This window comes from Schistocerca gregaria, chromosome 2 (assembly GCF_023897955.1).
Source record: "Schistocerca gregaria isolate iqSchGreg1 chromosome 2, iqSchGreg1.2, whole genome shotgun sequence".
In the NCBI taxonomy this organism is placed as follows: Eukaryota; Metazoa; Arthropoda; class Insecta; order Orthoptera; family Acrididae; genus Schistocerca; species Schistocerca gregaria.
In genome coordinates, this window is record NC_064921.1 from 823788263 (window position 1) to 823812054 (window position 23792).

The 23792-nt window shown below is 42.5% G+C and overlaps 1 protein-coding gene across 2 annotated transcripts in view; it reads right to left on the reverse strand.

Annotated features, from left to right (window-relative positions):
• The window catches only part of LOC126335166 (probable multidrug resistance-associated protein lethal(2)03659), a 262493-nt gene extending 239088 nt beyond the window's left edge, over positions 1-23405 (reverse strand). The window contains exon 1 of one of the 2 annotated variants that reach the window (XM_049998144.1): positions 23269-23405. The gene's annotated coding sequence lies outside the window, so the exon portion shown is untranslated. Of the gene's footprint in view, positions 1-23175; positions 23245-23268 lie in introns of those variants that run through there. The other variant, XM_049998145.1, reaches the window with a different exon arrangement.
• Positions 23406-23792: the final 387 nt, after the last annotated feature.

The following is a 23792-nucleotide window of genomic DNA, read 5'->3' on the forward strand; positions in this document are numbered from 1 at the left end:
TTGTTTGACACTGTTTCCTGTTTCTGGGCGAATTTAAAAGAGAAGCATGGCGGGGTGATGAAACCATGCGGGTTAGCTCCACGGCCGCTTTCCTTCTCCATCCTTCCGTAATCCAAGCTTGTGCTGCATCTCTTGTTACCTCGTTGTCGAAGGGACATTAAAAAGTCTCCTCCGTGATGATTTCGGCAGCCTTATCGTTGTGTTCCTTGGGTCCCATCGTTACTTCCAAGAACTATGTGATCGATCAAAATGATTAGGTTCATCCCATTGTTGTATAGTAGTGATGCTGTGTAACAAGATAGAGCCCATTTCACACAGCTCACATCGTCCAGGGCCAGTTTTGTGAGCACAGGGATGAATTGTTGCATATTCTCTACTCTCGGAAATCGCAGATTGCAATGTTATTGAGTCTTTGTGGCTTACGTTGGACAGAAGGGTGCGTGACCGCTAAGCACCACCACCGTTGCATAAACTTGCCACTACATTGCTGGAAGAACGGTGTAAGACTTCCCTGGAAACCATACAGGACCTGTATTTAACCATTCAAAGACGATTGGACGGTGAATACCAACGGTTTTCCGAAGTTGAAATTTTTGGTGGCTGCTTATTGTTTTCCAGTCCCGTTTTACACAAACGTAAGCGACTGTCACAAGGCACAGAACCACCACCTCTTCCTCCTCCTCCTCCCCCCACCCCCCAAACAGTGACCAAATTTAGAATTCTGACAATTTTCTCGTTAACTGGTGTATTATGTGTGAGGTACAACACATTCTACAAGTAATAGAATTATAAACTGTAAAGTTTTGAGGCGGCTTAATTTTATCATCCTACTCAGTGCGACTTCGTCGTCCCACAACTTAGCCTCATCTCTTTGTCAGTAACTGGGATAATGGACGTAAATTTCCAGTTGAGAGCTAGAACTCTGAATAAGTTTAGAAATACTTGTGTGGCAACCTTTACTGTGCAGAGTGTCATGCACCGGAATGAACCATAGTGGCACATTTAAGCTCGGAGGATGCGATCCCGAATCTTTGCTTTTCACGAGCAACCCTCTACCAACATAAAGGTGTCTGTGCTGTTGGGTGAACGACGAGCTACGTACTGGTGGTTTATTGCCTTTATTTGAACCTAGAGCTTGCTCCTATACCTGGGTGGGTAGATCTCAGAAGTAGTGCAATGATTCAAGTTCCAAAATTCAGTTTCCAGAATCAGTTTCCCACTCTGCATGGGAGTGTGCGTTGATACGAAACTTCATGCTGGCAGTGTGTCGGACCGACACAAACTCGGGACCTTTGCCTTTCGCGGGCAAGTGCTCTACAAGTGAGCTACCAGAGCGCGATTCACGACCCGTCCTCACAGCTTTACTTCCGCCATTACCTCATCTACTACCTTTCAAAGGCAAAGGTCCCGAGTTCGTGTTTCGGACCGACAGTTTTAATTCATCAGGAAGTTTCAGATTAAATGTGACATCAGTCTGCCACCGCTCCCTCTCGATCCCCACCAGATAGTGTTCCAGAGAAATAGCCTAATTAAAAAGCTGTCACTTTTGTGGGATACCACAACAGTATTTGATTGGCATCATATATGGTTCTGCCTCAGCTCTTGCTTACATGTACTTAGTTCATTTAGTTTCGGTGAATAACCAGTAGTCCTGCAGCGGCTTGCATGCCACCCTGGCCTGCGCTGACTTACTGCAGTGCAGCATCGCTCCTCAGTCGCTGATGGAGCACGCAACCCTTATCGTGCTTCAGTGTTCCTGTTCATACATAGCGATAAAACGAATATCGGACTACACTCATTTGGGGCCGATCTACCGAAGGGGCACGCAGAACTCCGCTTTGAAGATCATTTTATTTCGTATGGGAAACAAACCCACACCTGCCGTCGACACTTGGGCGAACAGTGTTTGTTTAGGATGACTAGCTATACAATGAAAAAACGGAATTGAAAATCTCTCCGAAATACCAGAGAAGAGGCGCCTGATCGAAACTTACTATCACGCAAAAGTGAAAATGTGTATAAACCATAGCCGAAGTGGAACCATTAATATGTCAAGCTATCGTCTTCGGCGCTCCTTAAAAATACTGTACTCCTTTGTTGCTCTTCGAATCTAACAGTAGGACGTAGTTTCAGGTCTGGACACTTCAGAGTCAGTTTCTATCGAAAGCAATCTTTTTCATAATACTCAGCAGGTGGAGGGGTGAAATTTTTGTAGCTGCCGCGGGCGCTTTGCAATTCTGTGTAATATTGGAGTTGTCGCTGCAAAGTTCTGTCTGTGAGAATGTCGTCGTCATACGCTCCACATGTCGCAATCGCACAGCAATCTCTCTTCCTGGGACAACGTATCACTTTCGCTTGCTGACGGCCAAACAAATGTGCCGTTCCAAGTTGCATTCATAACACCACAATCAACGGATGAAACAGTGCAATCCGAAGCATCGCTGTCTATACGGAGGGTTACGCCACTGTTTTCTGCTTCTTGTAACAAGAAGTTGTGAATAGTATAGGACGTGTCGCTCCAGATCACTGGCAACGAAACCAGCTTGCTTGCTTACTTAGGAACTATCTTTTATTAATTTTATCGACAGTGTGTTTCGGTGGATGTTCAAATCATTAACGGCCTTCCGATCTTAACTCTCAATACTACGTAAGCACTTGGCAAAATGAAGCAGCATGTGAAAGTATTGACATACCAATGAGAATTACTATATAGGTATTGTCAGAGCAGTCATATTACACTTTTCCCGCTGCGTCTAGGTTTGCCACGTGCACTACTTTGCTGTACATGTCAAGTATGTTTATCCGACGTGTCCGACCAAATACTATATACGAAGTCCGACCTCCCCAGCTTTTGTTACCTTTTTTAGCAGTGAAGTAGAGAACGCCTGTTCCAAGCTAACTATGCAGGCAAGAGGAATAAGTATGAGGAGCAATAAGGAGGTGTACCATAAGGATATAAATGCCGAAGTAGTACTATGAAGCCGAAATTTCCTTATAGATGGTGCTAGCCGTCGGCTTAGGGCCCGTGAGATCGCGTCTGCAGCGCGATCTACTTCCTGTAACGGCTGACGACGAATGTCAACATGGTAACAAAGTACCATACATCGTTATCTGTTTCAAACCCGTAAACATGTTAAGTATTGTGCCTACGAACTACGATTTGCGGACAGCATTGGTTTTCTGTTATTTGGTGAAAACTCCTGCAGAATCGCATCGAATGCTTGTCGAAGTTTCGGCAAACATGCACTTGATAAAACAATGTTTCGAGTGGTTCAAAAAATTGAAGTGATGATTTTGACGTGAGAAACAAAGCGCGGAAAACAACCGAGAAAGTTGGAAGACAATGAATTGCAGACCTTATTGGATCAAGATGATACTCAAACTCAAGAGGAACTCGCGGAACAATTTAATGTTACGTAGGAACCCTTTTCTCTTGGATTGAAAGCTGTGAGAAAGGTGCAGAAAGTGGGGAAAATGGATCCCGCACGAACTGAATGAAAGACAGCAAGCAAATCTAAAGACACTTGGGCAATGCTGCTCGACAGATAAAAAGAGATTTTCTCCATGAAATTGTGATAGATGATGAAAAATGGATATATTTTGAGGATCCTAAGCTTTGTAAATCGTGGGTGAATCCAGGAAAACCATCGACATCCACTGCAAGCGAAAATGCTTAGGAAGGAAGACAATGCTCTGTGATTGGTGGGATCAGAAGGGTGTCCTCTATTATGAGCTGCTAAAACCTGGTGAAACCTTGGACACTGATCGCTACCAACAGCAAATGGTCGATTTAAATGGAGCAGTATGTGAAGAAAGACTGGAATATGGAAAAACAGTCATATTGCTCCATGATGAACCCCATCTCACAGCAAAACGGGTCAGGGAAACAATCTAAGCATTCAGTTGGGCAATGCTAGGGCATCCGGCTTATTGTCCAGACTAGGCTCCGTCCGATTATCATCTATTTGCACTACGGGGACACGCTCTCTCCCAACAACGCTTCAATTCTCATGGAAATGGCCGAAAATGGCTCGCTGACTGGTCCGCTTCAAAAGAACTTTTTTGCGTGGCATTCATATCATGTTGGAGAGTTGGGAGTAATATATAAATAGCAATGGAGATTATTTTGATTAAAATATTGTTTATCAGTTTCAAACAACTGACGTTTAATTATTGCAAGCACCAGTGCTTTTCCTGTGTCCGACGTTTTTCTTCGTAGGCCGGATGAGCCTAACAATGTTGCAAGGACGCTAGGCGCAGAGCTAACGAGGCAAATACAATGGCCGGATCAGCCAATCATGTTCTTGATAAAATGGGTTCAAATGAGATTTTTACGTAACTCAACTTTTTATTAGTAAGTTTAATTGAAATGACTTAATTTATACGTTATCTTTCAGTTTGCTGTCGCAAAAGAATAGATACCTACTTGTTTAATGGAGACCTTGATCTCGCAAAACGCTGACCTCGTAATACGATTGGCAACACAGGACTGCTTGAAACAGGTAGTTATAAATTAGTGTAAAATGTATGGCTAAGTATCACGCCGAGTTCGCCTTTTCTGTTTTTGACTTGGCAAACCCAGTTGTTAATTGGTCCGTTTACTGTAATTTTGTTTCCAACCGATTAGAAGTTAATCAGTAGAACTTTATCTGTTGTCTCACTTTTTTTATGAAAGGTGAGAAAGTGGAAACGACGGAAAACATAGGGCCTATTACAATTTGGGTTAGCGTTCATACTGGCATAAAGTCCGACGCTGTTTTAAAAGACTTAGGCTTACGAGGTAACTGCGAAGAAGTCTAAGTTATCTTAAGACAATATTTAATACCCCCACTCCAGTTTTAAGAGAACCGGTTTCGCGGCGAGCAACACAGGCTTGTCTTCCTATTGCTAATGTAGTTCTACGAAAGTTAAAAACCCATTTTGTTGTTGAGAGGAGAGGCGGAGAAAGTTATTTCAACGTAAGGAAGTAGTCTTGTCACTATAGACCGACCTGTAAGGTCAGAGATAGCACGTGAAAGTATTCTGTCTGAGCACATCGAGGTAAAAGAAAAAATTAAAATTTAATGTAGCGTCAGCATCAGGGTGAACCACAAGTTCTAAAGGCACTTGTTTCAGGCAGGAATGTCGCAATGCAAATCAAATGCCTTTACAGCTCATTTTACGAGATGCTCTCAGTGCACAAACCAAGGTTTTCGAAGCTCGAGCTACGGTAGCACTTTATGTATTAATAAAGTTAGTGAGCCACGAACAAGTGAATTTGCTTGAAGTCCTACCAACGCCAACACGCCTCGTGGCACTTTATAATTCAAAGTGGGACAGCAAAATAGACGAGCTTTCGAAACAGTTTCTAGAATAACGAGTTGTGGTGCCTCTTCTAGAATGAAGTTACTTTTAATATTTTTATTGCTGTTTCATTTCTTAAGAGTAATACATTGTAATTAATAGAGGCGGGATGCCTAAAATATCAGAACAAAGAACTAAGTTAACTAGAAACATGGCGCTGAATAAATCTTAACAAGTTTAAAGTCTTTCTTTCGTCGAAGTATAAATGTGACGAAACAATTTAAAATTTTTCACTACTTCTTCGGCGATTTTTACTGAGACTGCTGTTCTTATCTTCGATGTTGATTCATTTACGTGTTCTCGAGTTGAAAATACAATTTCAAATAAAACTATACTCCAACTTTGGCTTTAAGTGTACCTGTTAGGCACAAGACAACTTTCATAACGCAATGTAAAAATGAGTGTGTGCCAAACAGTTTAATAATATTCAGATATGGGAAACATTTGTACTCCATTGAGTCTTAAAATATTCAGAGACCACAGTTACACGTGAAACAGGTCTGCGCTTCAGACGGGAAATTGATCTAACTAAAATGCCACGGTCTTCCACCACGATAAATTCTTAAGTAATAGTAGTTACACGTAGTTTTTATTTCAATTTTAGTTATACAGTACAAATTCGGAGAAAATTCGAAAAATTTTCGATAATGATTCCACCACCGAAACAGATTATTCTAAAACAGTGAAAATTGTTAACAACATTCAGTAACTGACTGTGCGGACTGGTTGCCGTTGGATAAGTCAGAAATATTCAGATTTTATTCTCGGTGGGTCCATCGCTTCTTTCACTTCTCTAGATGTGAGTGATTCTAAAAGTTTCAAGTTTCACTGTGATTCGGATCGCAAGTTTAAGTTGTGGGTCCTCCTGTAACTTGCTGTATGGCTTATTACACGGATCGAAGGAAGGAAAGGTGAATACCCGACAGGACACATATATATCACAGTTATTTATAAATGATAGAGGGCAGCAATCAGTCTTTTCAGGTTTTATTACCCAAATCCAGATTTCGGCTAGTGCCTAGCCATTATCAAGGCACTATTTTTTAATCTCGATGCACGTTAGTTCGCTGTTCAGGGCTAGGCACTAGCCGAAATCTGGACCTGCGTAATAAAACCTGTAAAAAGAAAAAGACTGATTGCTGCGCTGTATCATAAATTACGTAACAGTCGCAGAGTGCACCCACTTTCCTAATGGAAGGTAACCTGATCTCACTGTTCGATCGTAACGACTGTGGTGCGGAATTTTGCTTCGGTTTAGTTTCAGTGTTCCTAACAAATTAGCGCTGCTAGTTACACTATCTTTCAATGTGCTCTCAGCTTTTCGGCAAAGTTGTGTAAATGTGGTCTGACCCCATCATAGCTAGTAAGAGGGTTGTTCTATTTTCTGCTATCCTGGATTGAAATGGCATCACCTCGTAAGGAAATGACAGTAGGTAATCAATTGGATGAAAGAGCATGCCAATCTTTGACAAAGTAATAAATGAGCTCTGCTGCAACGATAACTCAAAGCTTTGTATTGTAGAAAAGGTGAAATCTTTAGGCTGATTGTGAGAATTTGCTTTCATTTCATTCACATAATCCTGAAATAAAAAACCTGGGTTCTGATGAGTCAACCATACCAATAGTGCAGCAAAGAAGTAACAGTTACGTGTTGAATTATTTATCTGAGATGTTGCAGTAGAACAGAACATTATCTGATGCAGTTTTCAGATCTTCGTAAAACGTAGAAGGAATATCTCTTTAGTATAGCAGCGCAATGGATTGTGCAAGAAGTATGTAAACACGTGAGTTGAAACGAGTCAATCTTATGCCGTGTTTGCTTATGTAGCTCAAGAAAGAAATTGAAACAGTATTTCGAAACGTGACACCTTATCGGCAGTGCGGCACTTCAGTATTTGCTCAGCTACAACTTAGTGTGTGAAACAAGGTAGACGAAATTACATCAACATTAGCTCACAATAGCTTTTTCCGTGTAGCAAACACTCAAAACTATTGCGGGTTATGTCGGCAACTCTTATGTGCTAACAGTTGCAGTTTACTTTTTTCCGTTTTAAGATTGGATTACGCAACATTACTCAGAAACACTAACAATTACTCCAGCAATTATCCACTTAGCGAGGATACACAGTAACTAATACTTATGTATTATTCAGGAGGATATGGTCTGATACCAGTTCCGAACACATTGTTTTATATCGTCTCACTTTTCTTCAGCAGTTAAGGTGGCTGACTTAGTTCACATTCTACAACAAATATTGCACCACAAACTTATTTATGCTCCCCTTTGAGTCAGAAGTAAATAAACTTAAATTGTGCAATATTTGGTAGTGTTTCTTTAATAAATGTTTTGCAAGCTGAAGTGTTACCTACAGACCTTGGCACACTCCTGGGTGAGTAAATATGGAAGAACAAACTTTTGCAGTATACGGAAAGTGGGTCCTGCCTACAAGCAATCCAAAGCTTTAGAAAAATATTTCCGCCTCAAACTAGTCCATTCCTTAGTCCAACCTCATCTTTTCTATTGTGACCTAATTCAACACGGCACAAGCAGTGGTTATTCCAGACGATCCGACGTAGCTATGAACGCCTGCGTATGACTAATGTGCGATATTCGGTTGTTTCATCCCATCAGTCATCCTCATACTAAGGTTGGATGAGACCGGATAGGCCGCGACGTTATTTCCGGGTGCTCTGTTTACTTCAACGGTTCCTTATTGGAGTCCTCAGCAGCGCTTCTCGCATAACAAATACCAATCATTCCGTAACTTCAATACCAGATCGGGTAGATCCAGTATCTTTCGCTGTACCTTTGCGTAACATCAAAATCAATTTCAGCCACATTCATTACTAAATAATAATACTCATAACAATCATAGGTACGCGTACAACAGCATGTGTACCTGTGTGAAAAAGGGATTTTACAGTGCCCATACCTCGGGTTCTACTGGTGATAAAGTATTTTCGATGGCCCTCTGGCTAGGTAGCATTTGTATACTCAACAGAAGTATCGCCAGTCTCACTATCCTACAGCACAGGGACAAAGTATGAATATTACACGCTTCTTACTGCCTAGGCAAACAAATTGTTAGTTCTTTTTGCATTTGATGCGGTCTATCGTATGCTTTATGGGACTTAACGGCGGCACCATTAGTTCACGGGCGTTTACTCGGAAAACCCCAAGAAAGGGCTCTTTTTACTGTCGAGGATTCAATGACGGCTATGCACATCAAGTTGCTGAAATTTTTTCCTGTGTATTCCTACGATCCCTATCTCTAACATCCTTTAAAATTTTCTTCATGTAGGCCTACCTATAAATTTCTAAGATACAGAGATTCAAAGTTATACCGCTTCTACCAGTAAAATCCAGTATAATATGAAATCTAAGTAACAAATAACTGCAGTAAATTGATCATATTTTAACGGTATGTTCACGTATTCATATAAAAAACTCTCCCCCGTTTCAAAAATATTTATCTGTTATCGATATACTCCCAAAACCTAAGCGCGGATTCCGAGGCGGCTATACACAGCAAATGGCTACAATTTTTACGATTTATTCCTAAGATGACCATCAGACATTTTCTTCATATCTTTATTCGTTTCCGGGATACAGATATTCAAAGTTACCCTACTAGTACATGCAAAATACGCACGTAAAATTAGGCGAGGCAAAAACGTAGTTTATAAAGTGACGCATCACAAATGTGCTGTATAGTGTCTCCGTTATCTGGGAACCTCGTATTTTAGTACTGTAGCAAACTAATTTTTTGCACATAAAATCCTATGTGAGGTCTAAAATTAGTTTTGCGACATTTCAATTTCACATAACTAAATTTTACTATCCAAAACATTTCTTTTTATAAGAGGTGTCATGCTGCAGCAGGGAAAAGCCAACGAGCAGAGAAACGTTTCTATCACAGCACAAAAACAGTATGTACCTGTTTATTTAGAACACTCATCAGTGGAGCACAAGTTGCCTCGTTCTAAATTCCTCAGCACCTTTAAAAATTTTCCCAAAAATTTTGGACTGCGAGCATGTCCCGCTTTTTCATGCCGAGACAAAAGACAGTGGCAATGGCAGAGAGACAGTAAAGTAACAAGTACGGAAGATAGTAGACACCGGTTCTGTTATAGGAAGAGCGAAGGACAAGGGCAGCGTATGAGAAAGACTGACAGAGTGACACTGGAACAAAGTTGACAGTGGCAGAACGCTGGTAGAAAAAGAATGAACGACCCAACGGCAGGGGAAGAAGAAAAAGAGAAAGAGGGTGAGAGCCAGTGATAATGGGGAAAGAATATGACGATGACAATGGGGAGGAGAGAGAGAGAGAGAGAGAGAGAGAGAGAGAGAGAGAGAACAATGAACTGGGCTGAAAGAGAGAAAGGACAAGTTTGAGGTGATCTGCATGTTAAAGCGGGAATATGTTCGCATGCCAGAATTTGAGAAAATTTTGAAGATGCTGCTGAGGAAGATAGAACGACGCACCTGGTATCCCACTTTTTAGCCTTTTAAATGAACAGGAACATATTCGCATTTTTTGTGCTCCAATAGCAGCATTATTCCGCTGATTTTACATGACAAATTCCACATATTCATACTATATAAAAACTATATATACCGCTCATGTGCTCTACAAAGTGCAATGTTGGCAGACAGATTGTCTGGATAGATGTAAGAGTCCCACGTCTATACTTGCCAGGTCAAAAACTCATAAAACAAAAAACCGCCAGTACCAAGCACAGGAATAACGAAAATGTGCATTCTGACAATAGAAGTAAACGGAAGCCAGACGGAAGTACAACTTCCAATTTTCAAATAACTAAAACGAAACAATAGTTTCCAAGGCGGATTAGAAGGATGGTTTACGACATTCGGAGGTTTGAGTCTGGCCGTGAGCCGTGCACGGATAGCCAAATGGTAAGCAGGAAATCCTGGTTGAGTCCCGTTCCGGTACTAACTTTCATTGTCATTCAATTCTACAGCTGATATTTGTGATTGCGAATACATTTAATGTAGCAATACACTGTTTCCGTACATTTTAAGCTGACTCAGTTTTAGATCTCACTGGAGAGCATGTATTTTAACACCAATTTATGCAACTGAGTAAGGTATGATTTGTACTCTTAGACATGAGAAGATCGGGCGATGGCTTTCGTCTCCAACCATTATTTGTTGGAAACTACTGGTTGAACAGTTCTTCGCAGGAATACAGTAGTTGGTATCCCACAGTGACTAATCTTTGGACCGTAGATGGCATCTTTATGCAAAAGATATCCGATGTAGTTCCTTCCAGTGTCGCAACTAGTCTCTATTGGCTATGGGTAAACCAATAGAAGCAGTTCAAACTTACATGGCTGTCTTGCCGTTGAAAACAGTCTTTTTCCACAAACCACTGATACATTTGAAATACAAATTTCATTCACACTAAGATTTGAACTAGTTTGTAATCAAAAGTACAAAGCCTAGTGTAAAATACTAAATCAGCTATTATGTAAATAAATTTCTTTGCAGTAATGTGTTTAATGGTAGTTTGATTTTTAATTCTGCGATGTTGTCAATGAAATGGCTGTGATCAAGCAGTTGGCAACTTTGCTGCTCTTATTTCGCAAAAAAAGCTAGAGATTAGGCTTTGAAAAACTAAGTGGCGCTATAGAGGCATCGGTTTTATCGGCGATAAACTCGCGTCATTTCGAAAGCAGACGACTGTGGAATATCTCCTGCGACGGCACTACTGCCAACAAAAGGAGAAAACCTTACGGCATAGACATGTCAAATTCAGTAGCACAACAAAGGCAGATATAAAATTGTATTTCTTAGTCGTCACTTTTCTTTGGAACTTTTCCGGTCTTACTCAGTTTTCCTGAGGCGTTTCAGTTTGCAGCAGGCTGAATGACTCTCGAGCCGAGTTCTTGTCTGCATCTATGTCTCACTAGACTGCTACCACAAACTATGTACTGATTTAATAGTTTTGTGGCTGGAGAAATCTCACGCTAGGAAGTAACGCAGAGCTAGTTACGCCAGATACCAGAGAAGGGGATATTCACCGGGTGCGAAGCTTTACACGCATGTGCGATATTTGGATCGGTAATCTCTCGTCCATCGCGTTACTTAACAGTAGCGGCGCGTACGAACTGAAGCAAATACATGGAGTTTCGGGAGAGAAATTTGCGGCACGCAGCGTCAACGTCGAATGTAACGTGATGGCGATAACCTATCGTGTGTAACTGCGCAAGGTCGCTGGTAACTAGGTCGAGACAAAGTTCCTTCTACTGTGGACGGACTGCATGTCAAATCCCAAGTCTCAGGCTACAAGAACGTTCTTCAAACACTCAAAGATGCAGTATCGGGCACAAAAATCCCGAAATACATGTTTCAAGTGCTTCCCATGCCTCGTGGAAGAATTGAAGCACCAGTATTCCAATAATCAACACATCTACATGACTACTCTGCAATTCACATTTAAGTGCTTGGCAGAGGGTTCATAGAACCACAATCATAGTATCTCTCTACCATTCCACTCCCGAATAGCGAGCGGGAAAAACGAACACCTAAACCTTTCTGTTCGAGCTCTGATTTCTCTTATTTTATTTTGATGATCATTCCTACCTATGTAGGTTGGGCTCAACAAAATATTTTCGCATTCGGAAGAGAAAGTTGGTGACTGAAATTTCGTAAGAAGGTCTCGCCGCGACGAAAAACGTCTATGCTGTAATGACTTCCATCCCAACTCGTGTATCATATCTGCCACACTCTCTCCCCTATAACGTGATAATACAAAACGAGCCGCCCTTTTTTGCACCCTTTCGATGTCCTCCGTCAATCCCACCTGGTAAGGATCCCACACCGCGCAGCAATATTCTAACAGAGGACGAACGAGTGTAGTGTAAGCTGTCTCTTTAGTGGACTTGTTGCATCTTCTAAGTGTCCTGCCAATGAAACGCAACCTTTGGCTCGCCTTCCCGACAATATCTGTGTGGTCCTTCAAACTGAAGTTGTTCGTAATTTTAACACCCAGGTACTTAGTTGAATTGACAGCCTTGAGAATTGTACTATTTATCGAGTAATCTAATTCCAACGGATTTCTTTTGGAACTCATGTGGATCATCTCACACTTGTTATTTAGCGTCAACTGCCACCTGACACCATACAGCAATATTTTCTAAATCGCTTTGCAACTGATACTGGTCTTCAGATGACCTTACTAGACGGTAAATTACAGCATCATCTGCGAACAGTCTAAGAGAACTGCTCAGATTGTCACCCAGATCATTTATATAGATCAGGAACAGTAGAGGTCCCAGGACGCTTCCCTGTGGAACACCTGATATCACTTCAGTTTTACTCGATGATTTGCCGTCTATTACTACGAACTGCGACCTTCCTGACCGGAAATCACGAATCCAGTCGCACAACTGAGACGATACCCCATAGCTCCGCAGCTTGATTAGAAGTCGCTTGTGAGGAACGGTGTCAAAAGCTTTCCGGAAATCTAGAAATACGGAATCAACTTGAGATCCCCTGTCGATAGCGGCCATTACTTCGTGCGAATAAAGAGCTAGCTGCGTTGCACAAGAGCGATGTTTTCTGAAGCCATGCTGATTACGTGTCAATAGATCGTTCCCTTCGAGGTGATTCATAATGTTTGAATACAGTATATGCTCCAAAATCCTGCTGCAGACCGACGTCAATGATATAGGTCTGTAGTTAAATGGATTACTCCTACTACCCTTCTTGAACACTGGTGCGACCTGTGCAATTTTCCAATCTTTAGTTACAGATCTATCGGTGAGCGAGCGGTTGTATATGAGTGCTAAGTAGGGAGCTATAGTATCAGCGTAATCTGAAAGGAACCTAATCGGTATACAATCTGGACCTGAAGACTTGCCCGTATCAAGCGATTTGAGTTGCTTCGCAACCCCTAAGGTATCTACTTCTAAGAAACTCATGCTAGCAGATGTTCGTGTTTCAAATTCTGGAATATTCCATTCGTCTTCCCTGGTGAAGGAATTTCGGAAAACTGCGTTCAATAACTCCGCTTTAGCGGCACAGTCGTCGATAACAGTACCATCGGCACTGCGCAGCGAAGGTATTGACTTCGTCTTGCCGCTTGTGTACTTTACATACCACCAGAATTTCTTCGGATTTTCTACCAATTTCGAGACAATGTTTCGTTGTGGAACCTATTAAAGGCATCTCGCATCGAAGTACGTGCCAAATTTCGCGCGTCTGTAAATTTTAGCCCATCTTCGGGATTTCACGTTCTTCTGAACTTCGCATGCTTTTTCCGTTGCCTCTGCAACAGCGTTCGGACCTTTTTCTGTGTACCACGGGGGATCCGTTCCATCTCTTACCAATTTATGAGGTATGAATATCTCAATTGCTGTTGCTACTATATCTTTGAATTTGAGCCACATCTCGTCTACATTCGCATTGTCAGTTCGGAAGGAATGGAAATTGTCTTTTAGGAAGGCTTCTAGTGACTTTATCCGCTTTTTTAAATAAAATTATTTTGCGTTTTTTTCTGATGGATTTGGAAGAAATGGTATTGAGCCTAGCTACAACGACCTTGTGATCACTAATCCCTGTATCAGTCATGATGCTCTCTATCAGCTCTGGATTGTTTGTGGCTAAGAGGTCAAGTGTGTTTTCGCAACCATTTACAATTCGCGTGGGTTCGTGGACTAACTGCTCGAAATAATTTTCGGAGAAAGCATTTAGGACAATCTCGGAAGATGTTTTCTGCCTACCACCGGTTTTGAACAAGTATTTTTGCCAACATACCGAGGGTAGGTTGAAGTCCCCACCAACTATAACCGTATGAGTGGGGTATTTGTTAAGAGACTCAAACTTTCTCTGAACTGTTCCGCAACTGTCTCATCGGAGTCTGGGGGTCGGTAGAAGGAGCCAATTATTAACTTAATTCGGCTGTTCAGTATAACCTCCACCCATACCAATTCGCACGGAGTATCTACTTCGACTTCACTACAAGATAAACCACTAGTGACAGACACAAACACTCCACCAATTCTGCCTAATCTATCTTTCCTGAACACCGTCTGAGACTTCGTAAAAATTTCTGCAGAACTTATTTCAGGCTTTAGCCAGCTTTCTGTACCTATAACGATATCAGCTTCTGTGCTTTCTATTAGCGCTTGAAGCTCAGGGACTTTCCCAGCGCAACTACAACAATTTACAACTATAATTCCGACTGTTCCTTGATCCAAGCACGTCCTGTAATTGCCAAGCACCCTTTGACATTGCAGCCCATCCCTCACTTTCCCGAGGCCTTCTAACCTAAAAAACCGCCCAGTCCACGCCACACAGCCTTCGCTACCCGTGTAGCCGCCAGCTGAGTGTAGTGAACTCCTGACCTATTCAGCGGAACCCGAAACCCCACCACCCTATGGCGCAAGTCAAGCAATCTGCAGCCAATACGGTCGCAAAACCATCTGAGCCTCTGTTTCAGACCCTCCACCCGGCTCTGCACCAAAGCTCCGCAGTCGGTTCTGTCAACGATGCTGCAGATGGTGAGCTCTGCCTTCATCTCGTAAGCAAGACCGGCAGCCTTCACCAAATCAGATAGCCGCTGGAATACAGAGAGAATTTCCTCAGATCCAAAGCGACACACGTCATTAGTGCCGACATGTGCCACCACCTGCAGCTGGCTGCACCCTGTGCTCTTCATGGCATCCGGAAGGACCCTTTCCACATCAGGAATGACTCCTCCCGGAATGCACACGGAGTGCACACTGGATTTCTTCCCCTCGTTAGCCGCCGTATCCCTAAGGGGCCCCATTACGCGCCTAACATTGGAGCTCCCAACTAACAGTACACTATGTAAGAATAGCAAAAATATTAATAGCAAGAAGATTTTTTCGTCCAGTATAAGGGTGCCCAATCTTTTTCAACTGGTGACAACCCTATCGAAATATCTCTCACGAAAATATACTTCAGTATGGAACTGTGAATAGCCTTTCGAATAGTCTAGCTACATTACATCTGATCATGACTTGCTCGTGCGTGGAAAGAGCGCACTTCGGATGCTCGATATTTACGAAGTCATTTTGTTTTTAACGACGAATATCTTATTCTTCCAGGCAGTAATTTTGTTTGATCACGGAATGCATTCTACTTCTGCTCTACATGGACATGTGTGAAATAAAATGGCACTTCTGTGTATCATTTACACTGCACTTTCTAGTTTGACGCGACCTGAGTTACCGACCGCTGGATACAATTCCATGTTTAAGCCATCTGCAGTCATTTATGGGTAACAGTGAAGCTAAAACTTAACTACGCATAGAATTTGTCAGTGACTTGCCTGGTGGTTTGGAATTTATGAGTTTAGCTATCTACTTGCTTTTTAACATCACTAGCAGCACTAGGGATAATATCTTTGACTGCATCTACATAGATACTCCGCAAGCCACCGCAGGGTGCGTAGCGGAAGGTGCCCTGTTACCACTACTATTCATTCCCTCCCCTCTTCCACTCAGAGCGAGGGGAAAAACGCTATCTAAGTGCTTTCGTATGAGCCCTAAATTCTTCGCATCTTAGCTGTCTTTACACTTAATGTATGTTGGCGTTAGTAGAATCTTTCTGCAGTCAGCTTCAAATGCCGGTTCTCTAAGCTTCCTCAAAAGTGTTCCTCGAGAAGAACGTCGCCTTCCCTCCAGGGATTCCCACTTGAGTTCCCGAAGCATCTTTTGTGTTGTTCAGACAGACGTACAGGTGACAAATTATCAGGCCGCCTCTGAATTGCTTCGATGTCTTCCTTCAATCGGACTTTGTTCGGAACCCAAACACTCAAATAGGTCGCATCTACATCCTATATGTTATCTCCTTTGCATGTAACCCAAATTTTCCTAAAATTCTCCCAATAAACTGAAATCTACCATTGGCCTTTCTGCCACAGTTCTCGCATGCTCGTTCCATTTCTCATGTACATCTATCATTATCTACATCCATACTCCGCAAGCCACCTGACGTCGTGTGCCGGAGGGTACCCTGAGTACCTCTATCGGTTCTCCCTTCTATTCCAGTCTCGTATTGTTCGTGGAAAGAAGGATTGTCGGTATGCCTCTGTGTGGGCTCTAATCTCTGATTTTATCCTCATGGTCTCTTCGCGAGATATACGTAGGAGGGAGCAATACACTGCTTGACTCCTCGGTGAAGGTATGTTCTCGAAACTTTAACAAAAGCCCGTACCGAGCTACTGAGCTTCTCTCCTGCAGAGTCTTCCACTGGAGTTTATCATCTCCGTAACGCTTTCGCAATTACTAAATGATCCTGTAATGAAGCGCGCTGCTCTCCGTTGGATCTTCTGTATCTCTTCTGTCAACCCTGTCTGGTACGGATGCCACACTGCTGAGCAGTATTCAAGCAGTGGGCGAAAAAGCTTACTGTAACCTACTTCCTTTGTTTTCGGATTGCATTTCCTTAGGATTCTTCCAATGAACCTCAGTCTGGCATCTACTTTACCGACGATCAACTTTATATCATTCCATTTTAAATCACTCCTAATGCCTACTCCATAATTTATGGAAGTAACTGCTTCCAGTTGCTGACCTATATTGTCGTTAAATGATACGGGATCTTTCTTTGTATTCCCAGCACATTACAGTTGTCTACATTGAGATTCAATTGCCATTTCCTGCACCATGCGTCAATTCGCTGCAGATCCTCCTCCATTTCGGTACAATTTTCCATAGCTACAACCTCTCGATATACCACAGCATCATCCGCAAAAAGCCTCAGTGAACTTCCGATGTCACCCATGCAACGTTACGCACAGATATTTAAACGACTTCACTGTGCCAGGCAATATTGTATCCGAACATTACAGGTTTGTTCTTCCTACCCACCCACATTAACTTACGTTTTTCACATTTAGAGCTGGCTGCCATTCATCACACCAACTAGAAATTTTGGTCTATGTCGTCTTGTACGTTCCTGTAGTCACTCAACTTTGACACCTTACCGTACACCACAGTATCATCAGCTCACCCCGTCCACCGAACAGTCTATGTATAAGGAGAATAGCAGCAGTCCGATCACACTTTCCTGAGGCACTCCTGACGATAGCCTCGTCTCCGATGAACCACTCGTCGTCGAAAGCAACATATTGGATTCTATTATTTAAGACTACTAATCGAAACGCCCTGTCGTCCCCGCTCAACTCCCAACCACTGCTTAGATTTCGGACAAAAGTAGTCTGCGGGGACGGCCGAAGATTTCCGTTGTAAGGAGTCCCCATCGTTCTGGCAACGGCCTCGCTAAAGAAGGCGGGAGAGTGGACAGAAGCTTTGTATACCTTCTTGTCCTTTGGATGAACACCTAACCCCAAATGGCGGAAAAATTAGCACTGAACAACGGGATGAGGATACAGAAAGTAACGGAAATGACTGCATTAACCAGACGATGTGTACCCAACGGAAATATGGCTTCCAACTGAGACTGTCATGATGATCGAGTCACTGGAGACAGATTCAGGGTTAGCCTACATTAGGACCTCAGTCAGGGACTGCCAAGGGTCCAATTCGAGTCGGAGCGCGAGACGTGGTGGGTAAGTTAATCTGGAAAGAAAATACAAGGCACCAATCTGGAAATAGGCGTCTAAGTGAAATGGAATGGAACGAAGAAAATGATATTTGCTGAGATCAATATTATATAAACCCAATGGCTGCAGAAATCGTAATGGGAGTATGATTCGTCATGAATCAGAACGCAGGTCAGGACTGTAGAGTTCAGTGCTAGCTTTGTGCTCATTAGGAACAGGAGCAAAACGCCACCAACCACACTGAACAACCCTGATTCACTCCCATTTCAACTTACTAACGCTTCCTCATGTCAAGCTCTCTTAACTTAAGTCGGGTTTCTGTACAAGTTCGAGACCCATTCGCCCCCTGTAATGTACCTATGCAACCTTTAGAAATACAAGCATTGTATACCACTCATCATTGTTGAGTGTTTCTACGAAGTCTAGGAGAAGTAACTAGCTGAATACGTCAAATGGTTCAGTACCACCAGGGCAGGACAAGCGCCTCTTAAGTGCAAGACAAAATTATACAAAGCGTGGCAAATAAGTAATAGTTTCAATCTTTACTCTCACTTCGTAAGCCAAGATACGTGAGGAGGATGACTGGTATAATCCTGCTCTCCTCCGCTCAAGATTGTTTATTCTTTTGAATGCGGCTTTGGCCAATTGCGCCATCCAGGCGTGTTCGTATCTTATGAAAGAAACTTAAGACCAGCGTCGAGAGGTGAATATACTTCAGACATTATGAAAGGTTCTTCCAAGTTTTCTCTCATTCCGCCAAGCAACGTGCTATACATTTTCGTATTGGTTCTGCAAATGTTCTCCATTGGTGCAGTTTTTTCGTCTACAGAAACTATATGACTTCACTTTAAGAGCGGCGAAATAGGTAGGAATGAATTTTAGCATTGAGGATTCGAAAATTCTGCAAACATGCTTCCTATGGTTTAATATTTTGGCGTAGCCTTGGCACTTTCATACTTCTCACTAGATTAATTTCGTTTTAGTTTCGCATGATGTTTTAAGGCAAAGCAGCCGTCTTACATAGACTTTAAACCAAGTGCCAGATCTAAGGTTCGGTTCTGGCTGATAAAATACTCTCCGCCCACACCTCCTGCCCAAAATATAACTTACCGCCACCCTCACTTAACGAGCCACGTAGATGCCTACCACTTGCTTGCATGAGTGCTTAGTAGGTTGCCATTCAGGTATTAGTCATATGAAAAGAATCGGGCGATCAAAACAATTGCAAAATGATTTAGGTAAGATCTGAATGGTGCGAAAAGTGGCAACAGACTAATGAAAAGAGTGATGTCCACATGGATACTACAAGAGATACGCTAAATTTGTTACACGATAAAGCGCACAAATCCGAAGGCTGTAAATTTAACTAAGTACTTAGGGATTACAATTTTCATTAATTTTTATTGGAACGCTCACACATAATTTTGTGGGGAAAGTAAAGCAAAGACGGAGGTTCACTTAGAAAAAGCAACAGGTGTACCAAAGAGATTGCTAACACTACGCTTGTCCAACCTCTCCTGGAATATTTCCGTGTTATGGGTCCTGCATCAACCACGATTAACGGAGGACATGGAAAAATATCAAACAGGGGAAGCACGTTTTGTATTATCGTGAAGTAGAGGAGAGTGTGCCATCGATATGATGCAAGGCTTGGGGTGGCAATCACCGAAACTGAAGTGTATTTTCTCTCGACAGGTGCTCCCCATGAAATTTCGATCACCATCTTTCTCCTCAGGGTATGGAAATATTCTGCTGGCGCCGACCATAACACGGAGATGAAACGACAGCTCGCACGGTAAGCTTCAACTGTTCGTTTTATCCCACGCGCTGTTAGAGTGGAACGGTAGACTAGCTCCTCGAAGGCGGTTCGATGAACCCTCTGCACAACACTTAACTGTAAATTGCTGAGTAATCACGTAGAAGTAGATGTTCGAACTGTGAAAAGGACCTGTTTCGTGCAATTTATGTAATCCTTTCAGACTAAAGTTCTTAATAGAGGAAATTTTTTTATTGTGTCATGCTATCTGATTTTAGAAGCAACATTATAGAAATATGAACCTGTTGTGCAAACACATTTAAATACGCGTTTTATGAACTAATTTTTTAAACGCTTGCTGCAGAAATTACCATGGAAAAATTAACATTGTTATTCAGTGAAAATAAACCAAACATTTCCATGTATTTTGATGCTCACAAGCTGCTGCGCACTGCTACATTCAACTGGTATTTTTATGATTATGCACAACAGATGGAAGCACCTTTATGTGACGAACAGATTGAATATTCACAAAGTCGCACGCAAGTTTTCCACTGAGGGAAACTGCTGCAGCTGAGACCCATCAAAAATGAATGTACACAATTCTAGCCAGTGGGAAATTGGCTTAAGAACTATAATAGCATCGAACTTTCATAACTTCAACACTCAATTTACACGGTGTAAGATATGACACCATTATCACAGTTCCACTTGCATTAAGACTGAACACTGGTCTGCCGGTTGTGGCATGTAAGTGGAGAAGTGTATACGTCTTTTCCGTCTACTACTTTTGAGAATGTCGGCTTCGGGGGGGGGGGGGGACTATCCCTTTTGTGCTGCCTGATTCAACTTCCTGTGGATCGTACTCCATGCAGTACAGTCACGATTTGCCGTTAGTACGAAGCATTGAGAGAGCCTGTGAGTTGGTATCTGGAATATTTTCTATAGCAGCGACACCGCAAACCAATTCACGTGAGCCAACCTTCAGGTACACGAAGAGCTAAGCCTGAAACCTGTAAGAATTTCTTTCCATTTTAGAGAGTTCTCGCAATGCTGTATTCTAACATAAATGTACGCTTTTAGCAGAATTTGAAGTAATAGTCTACATAGCAAATTTTTATTAAAATTAAAAATCTCATGTCAGTGGTAAACGGTTTCGATCATATCAAAATCAGCAGCAGACCATGGCCCATTAGGTGGTGAGCGGGGCGATGAGAAATGTCTTAAGACAACTTCAGTAGTTGCCTGACGCGTCATCAGACACCTGTCAGTGCCACACACTTATCTGCTAAACACAATGAGACAAGGTCTGATGATCATGATGTGATCTAGGCCGGTTACCAGTGACATGCGATTTTTAATTTGTAATAAAACTTTGTGGCCAAGTGTGATTTCAAGTTTCCTGACCAGATTACTGCTGTTTCCAACAATATTTTCAAATGTAAACGTATGCTTCCGCGGCCGTTGTCAGTCAAAATTATTCTGGGTTTGAGGCAGCATTGTCAACTATACATTTCCGACGTTTCGGAGGCTGTTGCAATGCGCCTTTCTCAAGGTGTATTACAATAAACCCCGAGGAAGGTGCCTTGCAACAGTCGCCGAAACGTCGGAATTTTATAGTTGATAATGCGCCCTCAAACAGAATTTTATTCACAATATATTCAAAAATTTTAGTAAAATGTTAACTGGGTTCGGGGCGGGATTCATGTTCAAGAGCCCCATTACCCCCTCCCCTCTCCATGCTGCTTTTCCCTACTCGCCCTCGAAGATGAATTCAGCATTCGTGTTCATAATTGGGCGAAAATAAGAAAATATATTCACCCTGTACATGAAAGGTGTCATTGACCTTGGGTGCATGTTTCTGACACTGCCGTTATGGATCTTTTCAGCTGTCCCCTTTGATAATCGTCAACGTTTCCATGGAACACTTTAGTGCTCCCTATGGAGCACATTTGCCCAATACTCTTCGCAGCAAACAGGCTGAGTTTGAAGTCTTCCATACACTTTCCTTCCATGCCGATAGTTCGTGTTCTGGTGGTGTCGACAGACTGACTAAGTCCTAACAGTCCTTCCCTGAGACCAGTTTCTCTGCAGTACACAAAATGAAAAAGTATCTTCCCAATTAGAATAGTTTATTATATATTCAACACTTGACTAAGATTTTATGATCTCTTACTACCATGCCGAAAGAGTGCATTCACATATTTATCGTATTTTCAGCCAGAGATTTACGCCCCTAGCACTACTGGCACGCCTTTGAAAAAATATTTCTGAGCTTCAGGCAAAAAGTTTTAGCAATATCCTCCATTGGATTTACGGGACGTTCTTGTTGCACGACTCGCGGCAAATCTTAACTACTCCCCCCCCCCCCCCCCCCCCCCTATGGAATAAATTATGAGCGAACATTTATACCTGACAATTAGGAAGCCTCGTTCGTAGATTCCGTTCTTAATTCATTTTATAAGAACATCATGATAAAGTTACAACATTAATGCTTCAAATGTTTAGTGCTGAAGCGGCAAAAATTTCTAGTATGGGAGAATACAGGTATTTCTATTTTCCTTGCCGCATTCTAGTGTTTGTTGACATTCCGTTACTACTACAGCAATACCGTGACAAAGCAATTCCGAATTTTTCGCCTATTACCTGTATTAGTAATCTGAGTATACATCTTTGAACTTCACGACAGTAAAATTTCTGAACAGAATACGATCAACCAATGAGCATGTAATCTTGATCTAACAAACTGCGGATTTTTTTCTGCTCCTTGTGATTTTCTGCTTATAAACACGGCTCAGGAGCTAACTTTCTGTTGTCATCAGACCCTGGTATTATTGAATTAAGTGTTCCATCCACACTCGCTTCACTGTCCTTGTCAAAATGGTTAAGATGATTTGTCGAAAAACAAATGTGCAACGAAGTGCTTAAGTCGATCGTTAAGTAACTAACACAAGCAACAGTTTCTTGTATCACTTATCATTTACACTAATTAGTGAGTAAATATGCCAAGTGACGGGGCAGATGAAGCTTTTGTCCGTTACATAATACGACAAATTCTAACTGAATGAGCAATTATGCTCCTGGTTTAAGGACTGATCTGAGACGCTAATATAAAAATAATCATAATTTAACATCTGTGCAACAATGGGATGCTAATTTACCTATTCCGCTGGAATTTACGTAAATTGTGACCACACTGCTCCTATAATAAAGCGTTTCGTAGCGCAACACAGTATTCAAGCAGGTGTCAAAACTCAAATGATAAACAAGCGAATTACTTCTTTGGCACAAACTGCCCCACTTTATACCTCCAGTTGCCTCGTTTATAAGCATTTAGAGATCTAAGCACATGCAGGTCATTGCAGATATGTGACTACAATAATTCATATTTCGAAGTTCATTGCATGACAGATGAAAATAGGCGCGATTTTCGATCTCCAGCAGCGCAATTTTCCAACAGTTCTAGGCATGACTGACATGTAAACATCCGCATTTAAGAGTCTACCGCTGATTTACGTGCAGTTACAACACACTGACGCTTAATAGCAGTGGCCACAGCCGTAAGTCAGCAGCTGTTCTTTGTGAGCACGAGGCGCCGCGTGGACTCACCAGTTAATCAAGCCGCGGGCGGCGTGCCAAGAGCTGCTGCAACCTGCCCCAACGCCTTAAGCCGTGCACCGTCCCACCACAGCTGCCGGTCAGCTGAGCACTGCACAACCCTGTAGCAGAACCGGCCGCGCGCGCTCTGCCCACAGCTGTCTCATTGCGCAAGATGGGGCAACGTCGCCGAGCGGCGCATGCGCGCGCACTCCGCTGCCAAGAGCAACCGACAGACGCCCGGCGTCGTTGGCGTCCATTGTATGCACAGCGTTTCGCGACTCCCAGGAACTCGGCACCGTTCTGACGGGGAAGCCCAGTCTCTCTCGCGTGGTGACACAAGTCCTTTAAAAGACCTCTCGCTTCGCAGTATCACACAAACCGCTGCAGATGTTTTCCGCTGACCTTGGGATGAGAAGTAGATCAACAGTTTCCCAGAAATAGCCATACTTAGTTTGCCACAAGAACCGAAACCGGTTCATTGCCTCGCCCCTTGCCCTCTTCCATAGGGATGAGAAAAACTGGCCAAACCGATA